Source organism: Schistocerca gregaria, chromosome 4 (assembly GCF_023897955.1).
Source record: "Schistocerca gregaria isolate iqSchGreg1 chromosome 4, iqSchGreg1.2, whole genome shotgun sequence".
NCBI classification, from domain to species: Eukaryota; Metazoa; Arthropoda; class Insecta; order Orthoptera; family Acrididae; genus Schistocerca; species Schistocerca gregaria.
Window position 1 is genome coordinate 719,001,635 of NC_064923.1, and position 22,685 is coordinate 719,024,319.

The 22,685-nt window shown below is 42.3% G+C and overlaps 1 protein-coding gene and 2 non-coding genes across 9 annotated transcripts in view; 1 reads left to right on the top strand and 2 right to left on the bottom strand.

Annotated features, from left to right (window-relative positions):
* LOC126267043 (uncharacterized) overlaps positions 1-22,685 on the bottom strand; it is a 1,079,001-nt gene that overhangs the window by 918,721 nt on the left and 137,595 nt on the right. The window lies entirely within an intron of this gene.
* On the bottom strand, positions 2,778-2,852 carry Trnas-cga (transfer RNA serine (anticodon CGA)). The gene has a single exon. It is a non-coding gene; the product is annotated as a tRNA-Ser (tRNA).
* Trnas-cga (transfer RNA serine (anticodon CGA)) lies at positions 3,245-3,319 on the top strand. The gene has a single exon. It is a non-coding gene; the product is annotated as a tRNA-Ser (tRNA).

Consider the following 22,685-nt stretch of genomic DNA (forward strand, 5'->3'; position numbering starts at 1 on the left):
TTTCTGCACTAGACGGATGCGTTCTCGAAACTCTTTCCATAATAGACTTTCTTCTGCAGTGTGTATATGCGTTATTTCATACACCGTTATTCACTGACGGTCCAGTACTATAGGAAATGTTAGATGGTACTTCGGTGGTCACTAGTGGTCTTTGGTTATTCTTACAGGTCTGGGCTTCTTTACTGTATCACCGATTTTCGCATTGTAGTAAGTGCCTTGTCTTTGCAATCTGTGAACGGTAGAGAAAATTTTGGAAATATTAAATCAAGATGGATTCTATATTGTGAGCAGGCGGATAGGTCAGCAGCAAAAATGGGTTTATTTTTCAAATAAATAGGTATAGTTCTCATATTAAAACACACAAGTGCAAGGTAAGATAAGATAAATTCATTAACTTCTGTAAGATATGTATACATATTTGCACCGGAAGAGCTAATTTACGACACTGAGGATGTCCTAATGTTTTACGTTTGTATATGGCGACTTTTTCCTGTTTCTCAATGCGTTCATTAGTAGTTTTTAAGTTAGATGAAGTATAATATGATTGCTATCGGACTTAGGTTATTTTCATACATTTTTTTGGACTTTAAGGAGATCGTTAATGGAAATACATTGAAATGTTGGTATTTAATGGAGCAACATGTTCCCCTTCCTTCTACTATACCAATGAAAGATGTTAGTGGAGAAATTACGTTTTAGTTAGTGCGCGGGTTTCTTTTTATATTGATGTGCATACCAGAAAGGAGAAATGTGAACACAGTCCATCAACAAGACGCGACGAGGAGCGAGTGTCTTTACGTAAGCTGGACAGGTCATTTTTGCTTTGTCGTCGCGGCTTAGGGATGCTGTGGAGTCCAGAGGAGGGCAACTCCGGACGACAGTGGTCTCGCGCCAGAACAAAGGAATCTTGTTTGTAGACTCTTCTTATTCATTTACTTGCTTATCTCACTCTCTCTCGAAATCTTTCGCTTGCAGAGTTGTCGTGAGTTACGTAGCGATTGAAAATAAGAGCTCTGGTTAACTGATGTTATAAAAGCTTACGACAAACGTCAGTATACAGAAGAGTTATTGAAAACGTAGTTATGTGATTTCACAGTCGATAGAGAATACGAACTGCCTTACAGCCGTCGAATCGGCTGCAGTTGAAACTAAGTCCGATAGGATAATTGCTGGCACTGCATAGCAGGATCACTGTATCAAGTATCAACGAAAAAGCGGCTGTAAGAAGATATTCAAAGGTAACTGTCATTCGTACCAATGTCAAGGCGACAGATCGCGTCATGGAATAGGTACCCTCATAGTCCGAATGGTGCAGTACCGTTCCAATCTCAGTATTTCAGCTTGTCAAAGCTAACATGTAACTATAGACAAGAACTATAAAATGAATTACGCTATACAATTAAGTATACTTTGTACATAATTTTAGTGAAAATTTTGGTTTTACTTTCTTGTTCTTTTTCTCCTTTTACTGCCAATAACTTTCTGCATTTTATTCCAACAAACTACGCACAAAAATAGTTTTCAAAGCGGTGGGGAGATCTCAGGATACCGTAATCATCTCTTCACTTACAATAACACAGTGACTGCTGTGAAATGGACTTAAAATTATTGAACGTACCAGCTGACATATTGCACCAGCTAACATTCGGGAGCCGTGCTGACCCTGGCTTATGCGTTGCTTTAAAACTTGGCTGTTGCTCTGCGTTTGGTTACCCGCGGTTATTGCGGTTATGCCGTGGTTCTTCCTCTTTCTACGTGTGGCAGCAGCGGTGTGTATCGATATTTGCACCGTATACCATCTTTGGTCTGTTGTTTATAGTTCCGGCTTCGCGGTATGCAGCCCGTCGGTCGGTTGGAGCGGATCAGCAAGCAAATTTTCGCGCGGCGCAGTCGACCGGGGCCCGCTGGCGGTCTCTATGAAGTGTCGGAGCGTGTGGGGGCTGTCTCGAGTGCTACAAGGTTCGTGGCTCACCGACCCAGGACATGAAAGTTGACTGGTGATTTAATTACCGACGCCACGTTGTTCCCTTGGTTGGTAGTTCGCTGTTGGCGGTGTTCCTGGGATCAACAGCGAGCGTTCGAGTTGAACATTTAGCTGTCTTATGGTGGAATTAACTATATTTGTCTGTTTGAAATTCAAGTGCTCCACCGGAATTTTCTGCTTTGTGGCTGTTACAGTTCCGGTTACTTGCCCTGGACGTTGACGTAAATTCAGACAGTGTTCTGTCCTCACTCGCTGTCGCTGGCCAACATGGTGTGTAGTCTTGACAGCTTGAAGTATTTTTGGTTGTGGGCAGCTCTGTCTGTAATGTTTTGGCTTTGGAATTCTCGTATATTGGTTGGTGGTTAGCAAGTCGTCTTGTCGGTGGGTCCCTGACTGTATCTTGGTTGTGTTGCCGCGGGATCAAGTAAAGTTTGGGCGACTTCTTGTCTCGACGTTAAGATGTCAAGGGCAGACTGAGCCCCATCGAAACTTCTGAGCGTCGTTGCCTACACTGCCTTTCTTGTTGGCTTTTAATTGCGTATTTTTAATGGCTCAGGGCCGATGGTTGGAATTTGTATGCTTGTAATTGTGTTTTTAAAATCAAAGGCCTTCAGCCGTTTTAAAAGTAAGCTTTTCTAAATTGGGTAAGTCTTACATTGTCGGAAGATAAAGCTTGGGCCTTCTGCCTGCTGAAAATTTATTGTATTGTTTTAAAAGCATCGTCCTTCAGCCGCTTTAAGTTTTAAGGATCCTACTCATCAAGTATTGAAACTTCCTGGCAGATTAAAACTGTGTGCCCGACCGAGACTCGAACTCGGGACCTTTGCCTTTCGCGGGCAAGTGCTCTACCAACTGAGCTACCGAAGCACGACTCACGTCCGGTACTCACAGCTTTACTTCTGCCAGTATCCGTCTCCTACCTTCCAAATTTTACAGAAGCTCTTCTGCGAACCTAGCAGAACTAGCACTCCTGAAAGAAAGGATACTGCGGAGACATGGCTTAGCCACAGCCTGGGGGATGTTTCCAGAATGAGATTTTCACTCTGCAGCGGAGTGTGCGCTGATATGAAACTTCCTGGCAGATTAAAACTGTGTGCCCGACCGAGACTCGAACTCGGGAGTGGCTAAGCCATGTCTCCGCAGTATCCTTTCTTTCAGGAGTGCTAGTTCTGCTAGGTTCGCAGAAGAGCTTCTGTAAAGTTTGGAAGGTAGGAGACGGATACTGGCAGAAGTAAAGCTGTGAGTACCGGACGTGAGTCGTGCTTCGGTAGCTCAGTTGGTAGAGCACTTGCCCGCGAAAGGCAAAGGTCCCGAGTTCGAGTCTCGGTCGGGCACACAGTTTTAATCTGCCAGGAAGTTTCATATCAGCGCACACTCCGCTGCAGAGTGAAAATCTCATTCTGGAATCATCAAGTATTACCTTTTGGAAGATAAAGCTGTGGATCTTCGGCCTGTTGAAAAATTTTCGTAATTGTATTGTTCTTAAAATGACGGGCTTTCAGCCGCTTTTAAAAACTTAATCTGACTAGTGAAGTCTTACATCGCTAGGCCTTAAATACTATTTGAGGTTAAAGGCTAGAGCCTCCTGTCTCAAACAAACAAAAAAAGTTGTATTTAATTCATGGGCGTTCAGCCGTTTTAGAATTAAAGACTTTTCTGTCGATAGTCAAGCTTACAAGTTGCGCTGTAATGTTTGGACAACTAAATAAAGTGTTATGTTTGGAGTGTAACTGACTGCCGCCCATTCTGGCCCCATTCCACAATTCCTACAATTTGTCCTGTCCTGTAGGTTTAGCAGGGCGTCTCACTTCGAGGGTATTCAGATAGAGTAAACAGCACTTCGCAGGTGGCTACTTAGTATGACGGTCTCAGTACCATATTCTGTCGGTAGAAAAAAATTGCGCATATAAGTTACGCAAGTTCAGTAACAGTTTGATCATGTGAAGGGACAAAACACACACACACACACACACACACACACACACACACACACACACACACACACACACACACACACACACATAAACTAACAGAATTCCCCATTCTCTGCGCGAATTTCGCCGCTGTCGAGGCAGCGGGAAGCTCACAACAGGGCGTAATTTAATTCTGGTCGGTACATGAAACTGACGGTAACATCTGAAGGAAAGTGTCCATGTGTCAGCCCTCCAAAAATTGTTATCTTGTAAACCAGCAGAAAATATTATTTCTGAGTACACTCCACTGCCAAATGCAAATTTCATTTTGCGAGCTTCCATAAGCTGCAGTTTTCCCATTCTCCGCCGTATCACTTCTCGATGCTAGTGAAGCAAGAACCTCTGCAGAATTTTTAATCTCTAAAACAGGAGGTGCAGCAGTTAATTCTGCAATACGCCATTAAAGAGATAAATCACGGATTTATATATATATATATATATATATATATATATATATATATATATATTTTAAATCGCGGGAGCTTATGTTGGATAACATGTCGACGGGTGTATTGTGTGCTAAGCGAATTTCGGCTACAAGGATAAGAGCCAGAGTAGTTGCACATCAGCCGCTCTTAAATGGAACGGAACGGATATTTAACAACTTGTTAAACAGAACCTACAATTCTGTCCTTCAACAGGACACTAATTACAGACACATATAAAAAAATATACTTTGTACTTTAGTTCCAATACAACACACGTAGCCTAGAGAACATCTGACACGACGAACAACGTCGTAATAATCATTACAAAAGTAGGAAATTATGTGATTATCGGTATCTCATGACTATACTTACAAGTCATTGTCATTTCAACATCATTATTGACCAGGAGAGAAATTGCAATACATTTATAAGAAATCGAGGTCCAAAGTTTACCGAGTCTTTCGAACAATACCAGATGATGGCGAATTTGGTTTGTGGAGCGCTCAACTGCTTGGTTATCAACGTCCGTACACATTCCCCATCTTCTCACTGTCCAGTCTCGCCACTTTACCAAATGATGATGATGAAAAGATGAGGCCAACACAAACATCCAGTCCTCGGACAGAGAAAATCCCACACCTGCTTGGGAATCGTACCCGGGGCCCTGTCATCCAGAGGCAGCAACGCTAGCCACTAGACCACGAGATGTCGACAGAAATAAGACAGTAACGATCAGATGCTAGTTTTGACTGCTGAAGAGCGTAACGGGGGGGGGGGCGGTGCGGTTTTTTGGGATAGGAGATCTGACGGGGAGGTCATTGGTCACACCGGATTAGGGAAAGACGGGGAAGGAAGTCGGCCGTGCCCTTTCACAGGAACCATCCCGGCATTTGCCTGGAGCGATTTAGGGAAATCACGGAAAACCTAAATCAGAATGGCCGGACGAGGGATTGAACCGTTGTGCTCCCGAATGCGAGTCCAGTGTGCTAGCCACTGCGCCACCTCCCTCGGTAGAGTAACAATCAAGTAACAGCATTAGTGTAATCGGATGAGGCAGCCCACTTACAAGTCCGCTTCTACTGCGTTCGAGTCTCGTTAATTTTTTTATTTTATGTGCACCCAAACACTTCTACAGCTACAAAGAACAAGGTTTCTTTAGAAAGGAATGATAAAGATAATCAGTGATGCATCCATCACGAAGTATAACCGAGGTGTCTGTCTGTCTGTCTCCTCCTCCTCCTCTCCCCTTAACACTCTGCACCTCCGTCTCCTCCCGCCCGTTGGCCCTTTCCTCCTTCCCTCTCTCTGCCATCTCCTCCCTACCACTCTTGTCTCTCCATGCCCCCACCTCCACCCGTCTCTATGCCAATACGAGGTTGGTGGTTCTTACTCCCTCACAGTATTTCTTTCCAGGTAGTAAGTGTACTGAAGTTTGCTTGAAATCGGGACTTAGGAGGAGCTTTGCACCCGCAGCTTCACCCCTATACGCACATGCCACATTTATTTAACATGCATTTACCATATTTCTACACATGTTTCAACCGTATCTGTAGCAAATTTGACTCTCAATTTCGTTTTCACGTAGCACTATGTTCATGAAGTCTTATCTTTGGAACTGGGTGCCGTACAACGATATAATTTCGCGCGTATATTTAGCAGCGTACGTGGACCGTATCTGCGAAATGTGTCGGGAATTGACTTATTAGTAAGCTAGTAATAAACTAAAACGTCACGCATTATACGGCGATTTCACTGTATAAACACCGAAAATTTAGCAAGCGTTAAACATTTCTCCTTTCACCATTTGTGTAGGGTGTTAGCATGAAAAAGCTTCTTAAAGGTTTGAAATTATGTATAAAGTTTGTTTTAAGTGTCTAAGAGTTTTCATTCTGAATGGTCGATGAGTAAAATTTGGGTATTTGCACGTCGTCGTTCACACTTTTTCACCCCCACTCCTGCCTCTTTGGTCCTTACTCCCACAGTGCATCTCTCCAGACAGTAAGTGATATGTCTACCACGTGCAGTTCAGACTGATCCAGTAGTTTAGGAGCAAATGTGGAACATGCGTACATACATTTTTATAATATGTATGGATTTTATGTACATAAAAAAGTTGCCTATGTCCGTCCGATTGTTTATTACAGCATTTCATAAAAATAGGAAGTAAATCTGTCAAGAACTTTTCGAGATTCTTGGTAACAATGTTAAACAACGTCTTTGTTCATATGCTTGTATAGCTCATACCTCGCCAAGAGTGTCTCAAATTATTATTATTATTATTATTATTATTATTATTATTATTATTATTTCCTTTCTCAGACGTTATGTCTGATTAAAAATGGAAAGTGACGCAGACCTTGATCAAGCGTAACTTCCTTTAAACTGTACCGTATGTGTTACATTGCACTTAGGAACTTTCGGGCAATTGAACAAGTATCAATAATTACAGATTTCTTTAGTTGTATATATATGTTTGGATGTAGCTGTATTGTGTTGATGTACTGGCGGATATTGTGTGGTATGACTCCTGTAGTTGATAGTATAATTGGTATAATGTCAACTTTATCCTGATGCCACATGTCCTTGACTTCCTCAGCCAGTTGGATGTATTTTTCAATTTTTTTCTCCTGTTTTTTTCTGTATATTTGTTGTATTAGGTATGGATATTACGATTAGTTGTGTTAATGTCTTCTTTTTATTGGTGAGTATGATGTCACGTTTGTTATGTGGTGTTCTTTTATCTGTTATAACGGTTCTGTTACAGTATAATTTATATTCACCATTCTCCAGTACATTTTGTGGTGCATACTTGTATGTGAGAATGTGTTGTTTTATAAGTTTGTTGTATGGCAAGTTGTAGATGTATTATTCTTGCTACATTGTCATGTCTTCTGCGGTATTCTGGATTTACTAGTATTGTACATTTGCTCTTCCATCTTGCCTGCTGCTCCGCGTGTGGTACGCATCAGGGTCGTAAAACTTTGAAGATCCATTTCTCCAAAATGCTTAGGAAGCGAATCGTACTACAACAGAATTTGTTACATTTTATTACGTATTAATATCGCGCGAAAGATAAGCAAGACCAGCGAGTCTTATGTGTATGAGATGGCGCAAATCCGCGTTTTCCAACCTTCTGAACGCTGACTTAAATCTCAGACAACTTTACGATTACTTAGTTGAATTGAACAGAGTTCCCAAACCATGCTGCTATGCGGTGAAAACGAGTGCCGAGAAAGCTGTTGGTCGATTTCTGAAATGCTCTTTTCCGCACCACCGTGCCACACTGCAGACAAGCAATAACGCCCAGAATTATCGAGTGAAATAAAGACACTGGACACAAATTTGGAAGGACGAGGGTTCAATTCCCCGTCTGACAATCCGTATTTAATTTTTTACCTAAATTCCCAAAAGGCAAATGGCAGGATGGCTCCCATGAAAAGGACACAGCAGTTTTCATTTCCCACGTTTCCTCCTTTAAATTCTTCGCAACAACTGATTCCAACTACCAAACTACATATGTTTTAGAAAAAGGAAACAGTTTTTCCTCTCAGCCCCCAAGAACTTCAGGAAAACTTGTTACAAAACAACAGTGCGTCTAGCACACAGTGCCAGTATTAGGCCTTCGATACCACCAAAAGAGTCAGAAAATGGAGGAATAATGTTGTACTTAATTCCGTTAATGTCCCTTTCTTGAGGCGGCAACTTGAATGGTCTTAACTGCAAAGGAGTGGACTGCGTAAGGGTAGCTGCTTTTCACGAGTGTCTGTCAGGGCTACAGATGCCTACTGTTCTCATAGTGAACCTCGCTGTGGAGATATCTGAATTCAAAAAATCATTAAAAAACAATGACCCTCGACGGATACGTCCACCTGTGCGACGCTGACTTGCAGATGTCACCTGAAAAGAGGGCCGAATGAATTTTAATTCGGGGTGCCAATTCTGGTTCCGGCGGACGGAAGGACAACGACATTCAGCCACGGTCACACTGACTGCATTTTCAGGCACACTCAGCTGTTTAGAAGGCCGTGAAATACAAATAATGGGCTCGTTGGTACTTCCTGTAGCGGTGCTAGAAATTAATTTCTGGGTAATGTTATGTTTCCAAATTAATCACAAGCTTGTGTGCTTATTGTCGATCAACAATTTTAAAACAGGTTTTATAGATACGACCAAACTATGGGTGGAAAATGTAGTTCCTGAGTGTAATGTAAGAAGTAACATGTGCCCAATTACCCCTTTTGTGAATAAAAACCGCCTTTTTCTTGCTGCAATGTATTTTTTTTTTTCTTCCAGGCGCGTTTCGCCTTTCACTATAAAGCTTCTTCATTGGAATGATACAGTTTTTCTTTCGGTTGTTTCAGAGTGAAAGGTAATTTCTGTTAGTAATGAGATGAATGAAAAGTAACTTGCGCTGTTTACGCTCTACAACCGTATCCAGCAACACCCAGTTACATCAGAAACCTCTAAATTTCATTTAAAAGTCGACAGATTTCCCTGCATACGTACACAATCCGCCCTTTTCTTTATAACATAGGGTACTATCGATATTACGAATGAAAAACATTAATAATTCAACGATAAAAGGTTGAAATAAGCGGATCAGTTATAAATGAAATCTCATAAGCTGATAATGAAACAGTCACAAAACAGCGCAGATTGCCAAGACATTCTTTCGCTATCTATGGCCAGATAAATAGTGGAGGAAGTGCCCTATCAGTGATAACTGTCTCCTCTCCAGCAAGAGATGACTGAGACGTCACAACAAAGATTTGAAGTTTAAAAAGCTCTTTAAGGCCCCCACACAAGAGCCAGGCCGCGCGCACATTCTTGCTCGATGCGTGTGTGAGCAAATCGCACCTGGCAGTGATCGATCGCTGATGGCTGGGAATTCCCATGCAATCATCACATGTGACGGGTGACAGTATGACTGCCTGGCTGAGACCGGTTTGTTTCGATATAAAGAGTGTTTTTGTAGTTTTGTTTCATTTCGCTACGCCCACGTAGAATAAGAACTTCACGTTACTATTTGTAGTCACTCAGCGAGCACAAACCAATCTGAAAAGTGAAGCTGAAGCCGAAGTTGCCTCTTACATTAAAATGGACTACAAATTAAAAACACAATGACACACTCAGATTTTTCGGTGATTGGTATTTTGAAGCTTCTGCCGTATAAGTAGAAACACATGGGAACTTCATGGCAACAGTCACGATATACATTATTGAAGTTTCAACTTTTACAGGGAATGAGATAATATTAAGTGAGCAATTTACTCTGCGCTGTCTCGCTCTTGCCACAGTCCAAACGAATGCACACACTCGTTGAGAAGGAAAAACGGTTGATAATGAAAGTACATGATTGGTAAAGGTGGACTGTATTTAGACACTACACTGCGAGACACAGTTACAGATGCGTGCGCGCTGCTCGGCGGTCACCACCCGTCAGCCCTGTCCCGTGCATTGTGGGGACGGCTGGGCAGAAATTTTCTTTTACCTGCATCGATGGTGCGGTTGCTGCCGCGCCATTGTGGCACGTTGCACCAATATTGAACACCTATATTCTCCTCAGCGTTACTCTCACACAGTTTACAAAAAGTTAGGAAAGCAGTAGTGCTGCACATAACATTTCTATAAATTCGTCGAGATTGCAAACCACTGTGTAACCACTTGCAGTTACTAAAAGACTAGAAAAAATGATGAAATTATGGATATCATATTTTGTTTGTGACTTAGACATACTTTCATTCGGAAAAATCCTAGATTTTACACCTTCATTATAATTTCAATATTTTGACTAAATGACAAATGGCAAAAAATGATTAATATCAATTATTTCTACTCGAAAACTAAGATTCACTAAAAGCTCGTAAAACTGCAGTAAAAATTGGATGCAATATGGATCCTTTCTCGAAAAAAAGATACAAAAATCTTTAAAATGTTTTAATAAGACAGGATAAAACGATAGCCGGCCGCGGTGGTCTCGCGGTTCTAGGCGCGCAGTCCGGAACCATGAGACTGCTGCGGTCGCAGGTTCGAATCCTGCCTCGGGCATGGATATGTGTGATGTCCTTAGGTTAGTTAGGTTTAATTAGTTCTAAGTTCTAGGGGACTGATGACCACAGCAGTTGAGTCCCATAGTGCTCAGAGCCATTTGAACCATTTGATAAAACGATAAAATACGGTAGATTACTCTGTCAGAGTGACTCGCATATTTAATCATTTTAAACAAACATCAAATCACAAATTATTTACAACAGCGCCCACATTTGGCACGTAACACATTAAACCACCGTTCTCCGCGTGTGTCTTAATAGAAGTTTTCATCACAAAAGATGAAGGTTGTATCGCTCGAGTCTGATGTATCCCCATCGTTTGCATCTAGGTCATTGTCGCTATCCACAAGGGGTGGGCCAGAGGAGTCTGATGAAGCATCGGACCGTTTCGTGATCTTAACCCTTCTCTCTAGCCGCCATCCAACCTCAGAAAAACTCGTGAGTCGTGAGGCTGACACTTGCTCATTTGCGTCCCTGAGAGGTGGTTCTCTTCTTAATATACGGGACAGGAGATGTCTAACGGAGAAACTGCATTTACATTTGAAATTCCCATAAGGACAAGAAAAGAAAATGATTTCATTTACCCGCGAAAGGGCTACAGTCCAGAGCAAACACCAATTCGCACTATAACATACTCTATATCCACACTACTTGAAACAAAGGTTCCAACTGCTCGCAACAGTCCTGTATGACAGTCTGAAGCATCTCCCATACCCTCTTGGCGAGAGGTTCCCATATGTACACCTGTGTCCGTTTTTATGCCTTCTCCTCTAGTAAATGAAAAAGAAATTGATGTCTTTAAGAAGTATTTCTGAATTACAGACAGGAGAGATGTGCGCAATACATTTGGCATCAATGAAAAATGTAAGGTGTTCTGTAACACAACCTACAATTTACAAGAAAAAGTTTCACTACCACTTTAATAAATTAAATTTCACGATTCTTCTCCTTTTTTGTGATGGCCAGTGTGACAGTAAGTCTGACTGCACATTATGGAGGTCTGTCTTGCTAAGCTGACAGACCCAGAGAATCTCATTTCCACTTTCTTACCGTGCAGTAGCGTTACCGCCTACCACGCAGCGGGCCCGGGTTTGATTCCCGGCAGGGGACTGGGTGTTGTGAGTCCATCATTTTCATTATCATTGACTCGCAAGTCGCCGATGCGGCGTCACCTAAAAAGGACTTCCAGTACGGCGGCTGAACTCCCCCGAATGGGGCCTCCCAGCCAACAATGCCATACGATCATTGTCATTTTTATATTACTTTTAATTTTTCTCGTGCTTTGTTGGACAAAACTATTCAGTTATTGGACAATGCTGTAGTTGAAAGCAAGACATATTGCAACAGCACGTACAAATAACTAACACGCGCATTGTCTGAAGTGCAATGACGATACGGTCGCAGGTTCGAATCCTGCCTCGGACATGGATGTGTGTGATGTCCTTAGGTTAGTTAGGTTTAAGTAGTTTTAAGTCGAGGGAACTGATGACCTCAGATGTTACGTCCCATATTGCTTAGAGCCATTGGAACGATTTTTGCAACGACGATAAAAAAATGGCTCTGAGCACTATGGGAGTTAACTGCTGAGATCATCAGTCCCCTAGAACTTAAAACTACTTAAACCTAACTATCCTAAGGACATCACACACGTCCATGCCCGAGGCAGGATTCGAACCTGCGACCGTAGCAGCGCGGTTCCAGACTGAAGCGCCTAGAACCGCTTGGCCACTCCGGCCGGCCAACGACGATCTCCAGTATACAATAGTGTGCCGCAAGGAAGCTCATTAACTTACATTTAAAAATCTGATATCTACCGCTCACTGAGTTTCCCACAATAAGATACCAAAGGCAGAGTGGAATGAAAATGAGTAAATAAACTTTTTCGCTTCTGTGCCAAGGGTGAATATCCTGAAAGTAACAAGGCGGAAGTTGGAGTGTATGAAAAATATTCTGATAAAACACCAATCCCGCTATACTAAAAAGAATTCCTCGCGCGATACTTGTATCACTATTCCTAGTGAAGGTAAATGCCAATCTGATCTCTGGAAGCCATGAGATTATATTATTCAAGTGCGTCAGTTGCCAAATAGCCCCACACTTTGAAGTAGACCGTACCAAGAGTCAAATGTGCTCCCTCTTTCGGAACACTGGAGGACAACCTTCGGCTCTTTATTTGAAAGGTAAGAACGGAACCATAGATCAGTTTTCTGTAATTTCATAGGGCTACGACTTAGGCAAAATAATACACTGTTCTGGGAAATTTAGGGAAGGGACTGACAAAGTAAAATAGCATGTTACTTGCTCGGTGGAAAAGTGAAGGTCGGGAGCATGTTGCCAGAGATCTCGCAGTCGTGCACATGAAGTTGGACATGACGTGGTATGATGTTAGGGCGGGTACAGCGCCAAATGGGGCTGTCCCCGCAATATGAGGCAATTGCAGGAACGGGAAGAGACATTGTGCGTCAGTCAACGAGCAGTTACGGCGCACTTTCTTACAACATGGCCCGGAGATGATTTCACATAAGGAAGAACCATCGGGAAACTGCAGGAAGGATGAAGCTCCGGACGACAGGCACTCCTGCTCGAAGGAGAGGAGGTGGACGCCCACGGTTAACTACAGTAGCAGATGACGACTGCAATGTGCAACAGACAATAAGGGACTCGCGTTAAATACCGGGTATAAATGCAACCACGTTTAACAGGATTGCAAGGCACGCAGTCTCACGTTCCACAGTGGCACGCCGACTGTATGCGGGTGGTCTCTTCGTCCGACGACCTGTACGTGGTGAGAGAGTTCTGTTGACAACCACACATCGGCTGCACCGTTTGCGATGGTAACGCCCACCCTCAATTCTACTAAACAGACAAAAAAATCAAGGAAGTCTTCTGCATCTACCTTATCCACCTGATTTTGCGGCCTCAGATTTTCACCATTTCTCCTCTCTGTCGCACAACTTCCAAGGAGCTTCCTTTCCGGATGAAAATACGCTCCGAACATGGCTCGATGACTCCTTCGCCTCAAAATCACTTTATTTGTACAGTCGCAGAATCGGAAAGTTACCCCAGCGGTGGCAGATTGTTGTAAATATTGTAGAAGAGTATGTTACTGATGACTGAAGTCTCTGTTACGTGAACTATTGTGTTTATTAAATTTACGGAAAAAGCTACGAATTTATGCACCTACCTTATATTAACAGAATTAATATTCATTTTGTTTCTCTTTGCTTACTGTCGCTATATGACACCTTAATTGTCTTAGAACGCCAGCTTATAAAATTCATGCGCGTTTGCTTCTACAAACAAAATATTGCATTATCGTCCTAGCGTAAAGGTAAGGTGAAGTTCCGCATTCTGGTCCCGACGGGCAATCGAGCCAGATCGATCGCCATGTTATCTTCAGCTTCGAATGCGGTATGGAGGAGCATGTGATCGGAACACCGCTCTCGCGGTGACCTTGGAACCGCCACTAACCGACGGGTAGCTCCCAGCTACGAGGCTAAGTGCACCCCGTACCATTCCTGCCATCAAAGAAATATCCCTAGCAGTACCAGGTACCGAAGCCGCCGCCCCCCCCCCCCCCTCCAACCACCACCACCGCTGACCACTCAGCTATGGAGGTGGTAAAAATTTGATAGAAAAAGATTATTAAAGGTTCTGCAAAACTGTGTTAGATCACTGACTGTTTAAACTTCCCATAGAAAAGATGTAATATGTCTAGCAACCGTTTTCTCCTCTGCTACTTCATAGCACACCTGAACATACAGTTTTAATACCGTTTTAGGACACCCTAGTCTTTTTCAATCATTCATGCTCGTAACACATTGACGACATTATTACATATTTTTCAGTACTGCCCGTAGTTACATTACATAACTAAACTGTAGCATTCCTTCATATTACAACACTGTTCCCACGCCCACCTGCATGATATTACACTACCCTGCCTATCCAAAGTGGTTTCTTATTAGTACTATGTTTGACAGCTTTTGAATACAAAGGAGCTATAAAAAATAAGGTAAATGAAGTATAACACTTTTCTACAATTTTGAGTACTAGCCACTGTATAATCATATAGGTGTTCGGTGACTTCCCCAAATAGGATAATGCGAATCCTTCCTGGATGGTTCCCCTGAAGGGGTACGGACGATTTCCTACCCCATACTTCCCGAATCAGAGTTTGTTCTCCGTCTCTACTAACCTCGTCGTCAACTGGACATTAAACCCTCATCTTCCTTCCTCCAATCCCTCGAGGATGAACACAAACATTCGGCATCACTTATGGTTCTCTCCTATTTTTCCCAACAAACAATATGTTCTTTTGCAGTAACAGTTTTTGTCGTTCACTTTTATTCTTATTATTACTACGTTCAGTTGTTACCTAAGCCCTCTCACATCAGTGTTACAGGATATGCGCCTCGGACCACGGAGCCTTCTTTGCTGCAAACACTGATTTGGTTGTAATACTAGTTTCGGGAGCGTTAAGATTATTTATCTAGAATTAAGTATTGCGAGTCATGGCAATACCTCTCACCTCAAAAGCAGAGCGTCGTCTGCTAAGCAGTTAGCACAACAAAAAAGACAGTCATCATTAAAAAGAGAAATTTTTAGACCGCTTGAAAAAGGGCAGCTCACAATGACTCAGTTTTTCTCTTTCTTACCTAACTGAGGCACCTGTCCAGAGAATAGTTAACTATCAGTAATTATCGTCGCAAGTCAAACGGAGCACGAAAATTTCCATTTATTTTATCAAATAAAATTGGAACAAATCTAAGTGATTATGTCAGTGAAATGTGTATAACTACGTCCTCAGCGGTAACTTACCGAATTGTCTTTCCTAATTTCAACAGTTACCAAAATTTCGCATCGTATTGCGCAAGTGACCACTCATTTGGAACTTCGAAGAATTTGTACCTGATGATGTTTTACACGTTGAAACGCGCAATACGAAATTAACACAGTGCAGTCCCGGTGTACAACAGTTGCCTTGTAGCAAGGAAGTAACGCATCACTACATCAGACCAGGTTTAAGATAATCTTTGATGAAGTTTTTCATTTAGGTGTTTTTTGTTTTTTATTAATCAGAGCATCTAAAAATGTAATAAAGTTTGCTGGAGAGGAAGTAAGCAAATTTCATATATACACATTTTCATCGTAATTCATGTACGAATACAGATAAAGTTACGTTTGCGAAACATCGAACTTCCACTTACTATAAAAAGTATTGTCACCTTATGGAAAAACATATTGATTCGAGTGTTCACCAGTGATTCGTTAGATAGCAAATATTTATTGTTGTCAACCAGATGTTAGGATCTTCAGCTCATTAAACGAAACTACTTCCCCCTCTTCTAACATGTAGAGGGTAATTTACAGGGTGTTTCAAAAATGACCGGTATATTTGAAACGGCAATACAAACTAAACGAGCAGCGATAGAAATACACAGTTTGTTGCAATATGCTTGGGACAACAGTACATTTTCAGGCAGACAAACTTTCGAAATTTCAGTAGTTACAATTGTCAACAGATGGCGCTGCGGTCTGGGAAACTCTATAGTACGATATTTTCCACATATCCACCATGCTTAGCAATATTATGGCTTTGTCTCTGAATGAAATTACCCGAAACCTTTGACAACGTGTCTGGCGGAATGGCTTCACATGCAGAAGAGATGTACTGCTTCAGCTGTTCAATTGTTTCTGGCTTCTGGCGGTACACCTGGTCTTTCAAGTGTCCCCACAGAAAGAAGTCACAGGGGTTCATGTCTGGCGAATAGGGAGGCCAATCCACGCCGCCTCCTGTATTTTTCGGGTAGCCCAAAGCAATCACACGGTCATCGAAATATTCATTCAGGAAATTAAAGACGTCGGCCGTGCGATGTGGCCGGGCACCATCCTGCATAAACCACGAGGTGTTCGCAGTGTCGTCTAAGGCAGTTTGTACCGCCACAAATTCACGAAGAATGTCCAGATAGCGAGATGCAGTAATCGTTTCGGATCTGAAAAATGGGTCAATAATTCCTTTGGAAGAAATGGCGGCCCAGACCAGTACTTTTTGAAGATGCAGGGACGATGGGACTGCAACATGGGGCTTTTCGGTTCCCCATATGCGCCAGTTCTGTTTATTGACGAAGCCGTCCAGGTAAAAATAAGCTTCGTCAGTAAACCAAATGCTGCCCACATGCATATCGCCGTTATCAATCCTGTGCACTATATCGTTAGCGAATGTCTCTCGTGCAGCAATGGTAGCGGCGCAGAGGGGTTGCTGCGTTTGAATTTTGTATGGATAGAGGTGTGAACTCTGGCGCATGAGACGATACATAGATGTTGGCGTCATTTGGACCGCAGCTGCAACACGGCGAACGGAAACCCGAGGCCGCTGTTGGATCACCTGCTGCACTAGCTGCGCGTTGCCCTCTGTGGTTGCCGTACGCGGTCGCCCTACCTTTCCAGCACGTTCATCCGTCACGTTCCCAGTCCGTTGAAATTTTTCAATCAGATCCTTTATTGCATCGCTTTTCGGTCCTTTGGTTGCATTAAACCTCCGTTGAAAACTTCGTCTTGTTGCAAGTGGAATTCCAACACCAGAAAAATCCTCTGTTCTAAGGAATAAACCATGTTGTCCACAGCACACTTGCACGTTGTGAACAGCACACGCTTACAGCAGAAAGATGACGTACAGAATGGCGCACCCACAGACTGCGTTGTCTTCTATATCTGTCACATCACTTGCAGCGCCATCTGTTGTTGAATATTTAACTACTGTTATTTCGAAAGTTTGTCCGCCTGAGAATGTACTGTTGTCCCAAGCATATTGCAACAAACGTTGTATTTTTATCTCTGCTCGTTTAGTTTTTATTGGCGTTTCAAATATACCGGTCATTTTTGAAACATCCTGTATGTACAGCTATGTCGTATGTTTATTAACTGACAACAGCATACAAATATTAAAACCATGTTTAATTTCACTGGTTCGAGACGCGAGCAATACGGAATCTTCATAGCGTTGAAATTTGTTCTCCATCTGTAACAAAGTGTAGATCCGTGAACATACGGTACTTCACCAACCATAATTGAAATTCCAAGTGAAATTTGAACTTCATCTCAGCATGAAGACACACTGTGCCCAGCAGGGCACAGCTCCGCCAAGACCTTGCCCAACAAAGTTTCTCAGGTCTTCACACGCATCATTTGCATGCCTTCGGAAGGTTCTTAGCGCTTCTGAAAGCAAATACTTCCTGGTTAGCGCTTGGCCGTGGGGGCCGTTAAGTCCAAGTTACTCGCCTGAGGTCGTCTACCCACAGTAAACGTGGGAAAGGAACTCTGACGCGCTGCATTATACGCACCCACTAAACAAATGCGAAGGATGTTTCCGTGACATTCGTGTAACAACACGCGAATTCGGAAATATACAGGGTGATTCAAAAAGAATACCACAACTTTAAAAATGTGTATTTAATGAAAGAAACATAATATAACCAACTGTTATACATCATTACAAAGAGTATTTAAAAAGGTTTTTTTTCACTCCAACTCGTTCCACACTCTCTGTAGCATATCAGGCGTAACAGTTTGGATAGCTGCTGTTATTTCTCGTTTCAAATCATCAATAGTGGCTGGGAGAGGAGGCAGAAACACCATATCCTTAACATACCCCCATAAGAAAAAATCGCAGGGGGTAAGATCAGGGCTTCTTGGAGGCCAGTGATGACGTGCTCTGTCACGGGCTGCCTGGCGGCCGATCCATCGTTCTCGGCCGTCCAGAACTTTTCCCTTTGCACAAACACCCATTCTCTGTAAACTGTTTATACCAACGTTTAGTACACCACCTATCAGGAGGTTTAACACCATACTTCGTTTGAAATGCACGCTGAACAACTGTCGTCAATTCAATTCTGCCGTACTCAATAACACAAAAAGCTTTTTGTTGAGCGGTCGCCATCTTAGCATCAATTGTCACTGACGCCTAGTCAACAGCGCCTCAAGCGAACAAATGTACAACTAAATAAAACTTAATTCGCCGACAGATAATGCTTAGCCCTGCCTTTTGTCGTTGCAGAATTTTAAATTCCTAAAGTTGTGGTATTCTTTTTGAATCACCCTGTATAACGAACTTCGCATTCGGCTACGGTGCAACAAGTAAAGTCCCGCTGATATAACAACACGTTCATTAATTGGCAGTTTCGTATTTTAAATCAAAATGTTTGCACGACCTGCGCTAATCATGCATAAGTTTTCTTTCTTAATGAAATTTCATGCCTTAGTACTCATTAAGCTCTCAAGTCATAATAATAACAACTGTAAGAGGACGAAGCGAAAAAAAAGTCACGTCAAACTGGATCGTGGCAAGAATTTGAAGCCAACACTGACCAGGGGAATAGTAAAAGTGCTGGAGACAATATTTAGAAAGTTCTAATGGTTAACTGCCTCTGAAGAATACGAGCAGATGTTACATTTCGCTCTGAACAAAATCACGAAGTACACTAACCTGAAGAAGTGGAGTGAAGTTACCAAAGCATCTTTTCTGGCTGACGCAAATGACCAGTTCATGTATCAACCAGTATTTTCATCTAACAGGCCCGTATTACACTTTAAAAGATCTTTGACATAGCTCTTTTATCAAAGCCCTCTGGTCATACCTTTAACAGTGTACTAGGGAGGCTTTTATCAAAGATATCTTTTATAAAAGATCTTTGACAAACGTTTGAGGCACTGGCCAAGTTTTGATCAAAGTTCGCCATTGTATACATGTCGCTTCGCTTGCTGTAATGCCTTTAACCTATAAAATGACGTGGAAGTACACTTAGTCTCTGGCTACCACTACAGCAATCACTGCGGAGTATGAAGAGCGCAAAGCATGCTGATTACAAAAACCGTAATATGCGATTAGAATATTAGAAATAGTTACAACAATCAGCTGCATTGCAAGTGGTAACACTGAATGATGTTAAGTAAGCTCACATGCAGAAAGATAGGATGTGGAAGGAAATGGTGCTGTCGAAGTGTACGTAAGTGAAATGTGTTTATTTGTACTGTAAATAACCTAACGTAATCCAATGTACCCTTAATAAGCTCCGCCTTAAGAGATTTATATACTGGTTCACATGTTTATGAAAAAAATACGTGAAATGGTACACTGAGGGTTTGGCGAACTATATTGCCAACTACGATAGCTTTCGCCTTTTGCTAAAAATCTTAACGTTACTGAGAGATGATCTTCACCATGAACGATAATCATTTAAGAACTGCAATTTCTTAATTCCTGAAAACACTGGAACTGTGTTATTTGTCATTTGAATAATGGAACACTGCACTAATTACACATTTTTCGTGGTTTGCACGATGCTTTGCGAGAATTTATTTTCGTTATCAACTACAAATACTGTATTTACGTAGCTATTTTGTATGATGTTTCGAAAAATCGGACACAAGAAATGTCCGACAGTAGTAAACCATAAACACACATCTGCAGAGCAAGTGAGGTAGAACAGCACATGTTCAAACACCACATAAAATATCTATGTAATTATTTGTTCTTGATAATGATGATAAATTCTCGAAACCAACCATATTAAGCACAAAAATATGTAACTAGTGCAGTGTTTCATTATTCAAACTACGACTGACAAAGCTGCAGGTTTTTCAGAAACATCGGTTATGACGAACAAAATTAAGAAATGGCGTTTCCAAAGTGAGTGTCGTGCATGCATCTATAAGGGACTACTTTCATGATGGTGAACTGAAATGCTTACTCGCCTATTCTCAAACAATTTCCATTGTTTATGTTTTCGTACTGCAGGCCACGAAGCAAATTCTGGTGAACACTTCGAGCTTCGCTTCTCGCTATCCACGACTTCACCCACAATTGTTTCCATTTCTATTTCTTTTTAAGAAAGATCCACGCTACCAACATATGTATGACTGGCATCCATTCCCGAGTAACTATGACGAAAAATTTTACAATAGTGTAATAGCTCCAGTGAAATAGTTTGGTCAAAGAAGTTTGACGAAATCTTTTACAAAGATCTCTGTCTAAGACCTTTTAAAGTGTCAAATGGACCTTAAGCCGTCCTCTCACGGGACGCGAAAACAAACGTGTACGAGGAGCTGGTGACGTCATGGCCCGGAATTCAGCGTCTCACTACACTACGGAGCGTGAAACAAAGAATCTAGCATGTCTGGTTTTTGTCTCGTGGAGACCAACGTCGTCAATGAGATGCGGCGACCTTTTACATCACATGCATAACGGAGGAGCCGCCATATCTTACAGCGTTAAACACTGTATTTGATGGGTTTCTGTCTACGTATACACAGAAGTGACAAAGCTTGATTGCGGTGGAAGCGCGGACACAATGTATAAAAAGGCAGTGCGTCGGCGGAGTTGTCGTTTATACTCATGTGATGCATGTGAAACAGTTTCCGACGCGATTTAAGGCCGCCCGACGGGAATTAACAGACTTGTTGGAGCTACGCGCACTGGACATTCCATTTCGGAAATCATTACGGAATTCAATATTCCACGATGAAATTGTCAAAGTGTGCCGATTATACCAAATTTCAGGCATTACCTCTCACCAGGGACTCCGCAGTGACCGACGGCCTTCACTTAACGACCGAGAGCAGCGGCATTTGCGTACAAATGTCTGTGGTAACACACGCAACACTGCGCGTGAAATAACCACAGAAATCAATGTGGTATGTACTCCAGCTCGTTCCGTGTGCCGACGGTGCTGTGTCGAGACGGTTTTAGGGAGGCTAGCACGGGGACCTACTCCTATATCTTAGTGAGCCAGACCTGGATATACTCCGCACGGTGGACTGACTAGTGTTAATATGTTCGCCAGCCTGAGTGTGGTTTTATGCTGTTTTCCATGTCCTTTTAGGCAAGTGTTGCGCTGGACCTCAATCTTCGGGTCAGACAAAAATGATAAACAATTAACATACGTGACACACACAGCAAAGTATATGATTCAGGCGAATGGTCGCACACGACTTCCTTCCCTCTGGGCAAACGACGACTGTTCCCACACAGTGTAGTTGCAGAACTGGAACCTTATCAACAGTAGCACAACGTCTGTAGAATGTGTCAGACTGGGTGGGGGACATTAACAAAAACTGCTGACAGTAGCGAGAGGAAGGAGTAACAGGGAGGAGTATGGGAGTAATCTACCGAAAGATTCTCAAGGAATCTAGACTCTGAAAAACAAAGTGTCGGTAATTTTCGTTGGACACGGTTGTAGTTGGAGACTTCTTACATACCTGGTACCTCTAATTATCCACGAGAAGAACGTGCTAACTCACCATTATCTCCTTTGTTTCCTTACGTTTGGCAGCAATTTTGGACAACTTATAAATACAGATGCAGCCGATAGGTGCCTTCAGAATTACACGTTTTTACAGGTACCACTACACACTCTCTGGTACTTCTATTCGTAAGCAGACAGTTAATAATCCAATTAATTCGGTACCTTTGCTGAAGCGTTCGTGTGAAATGAAGGTGAAACGGAGAGTCAGGGTCATAAAATTAATACACCATGCAGCAGTGGCGCCCTGATTACGGGTTATAGCGGGAGGACAGATGACAGGTTAAATTTTCGAAAGTGTCTCGCTTTAAGACAGATTACAATTGTAACTGTACTTGGTTAATAGCCAGGCCAGCACCATGTTTTAATACGTGATACCGTGCACCCTTTCAGACGATCATGAATAGCTATCATTTGCGCTGTTTTCGCTTGAGTTCTGCTTGTGCTGATTGTAAACGTCACCGTCATGGTAACTATGTAGGCACAAATAACAACTGCACTGCATCACACACGTTACGCTTATCAACGACACACACTAAATCCTGCCTAAAATGCAACAACCTATTTTACAGCACAGCAAACATAATTTGTTCCATGGGCTACTAGCGATATGCCACTGAAAATGCAGAGACTGTGGTTTGTACACTGACAGCCAGATACATAGCGAAGTTCTTCCCCTATCTTTTTGTTACTTTAAAAGTTTCCATTTGCGTGCAAATGACGCTGCACTTGCGTAAGAGAATTAATTCGTTAATTATTTACTATCAGGCTCTAGGGTTCCAATTACATGGGTCTTTTTATCCGCTCCTTCAACAATTTTAAATCGACAAGCGGGGAAAGATCCTTTTACTAATAATTTTATTCCGTTGCATGTACATTGCAAAAAACATCCGAATCACCACGAGCCATTGCGTCACGTAGGATGGAGTACACAAGAAACTGGTTTGGAT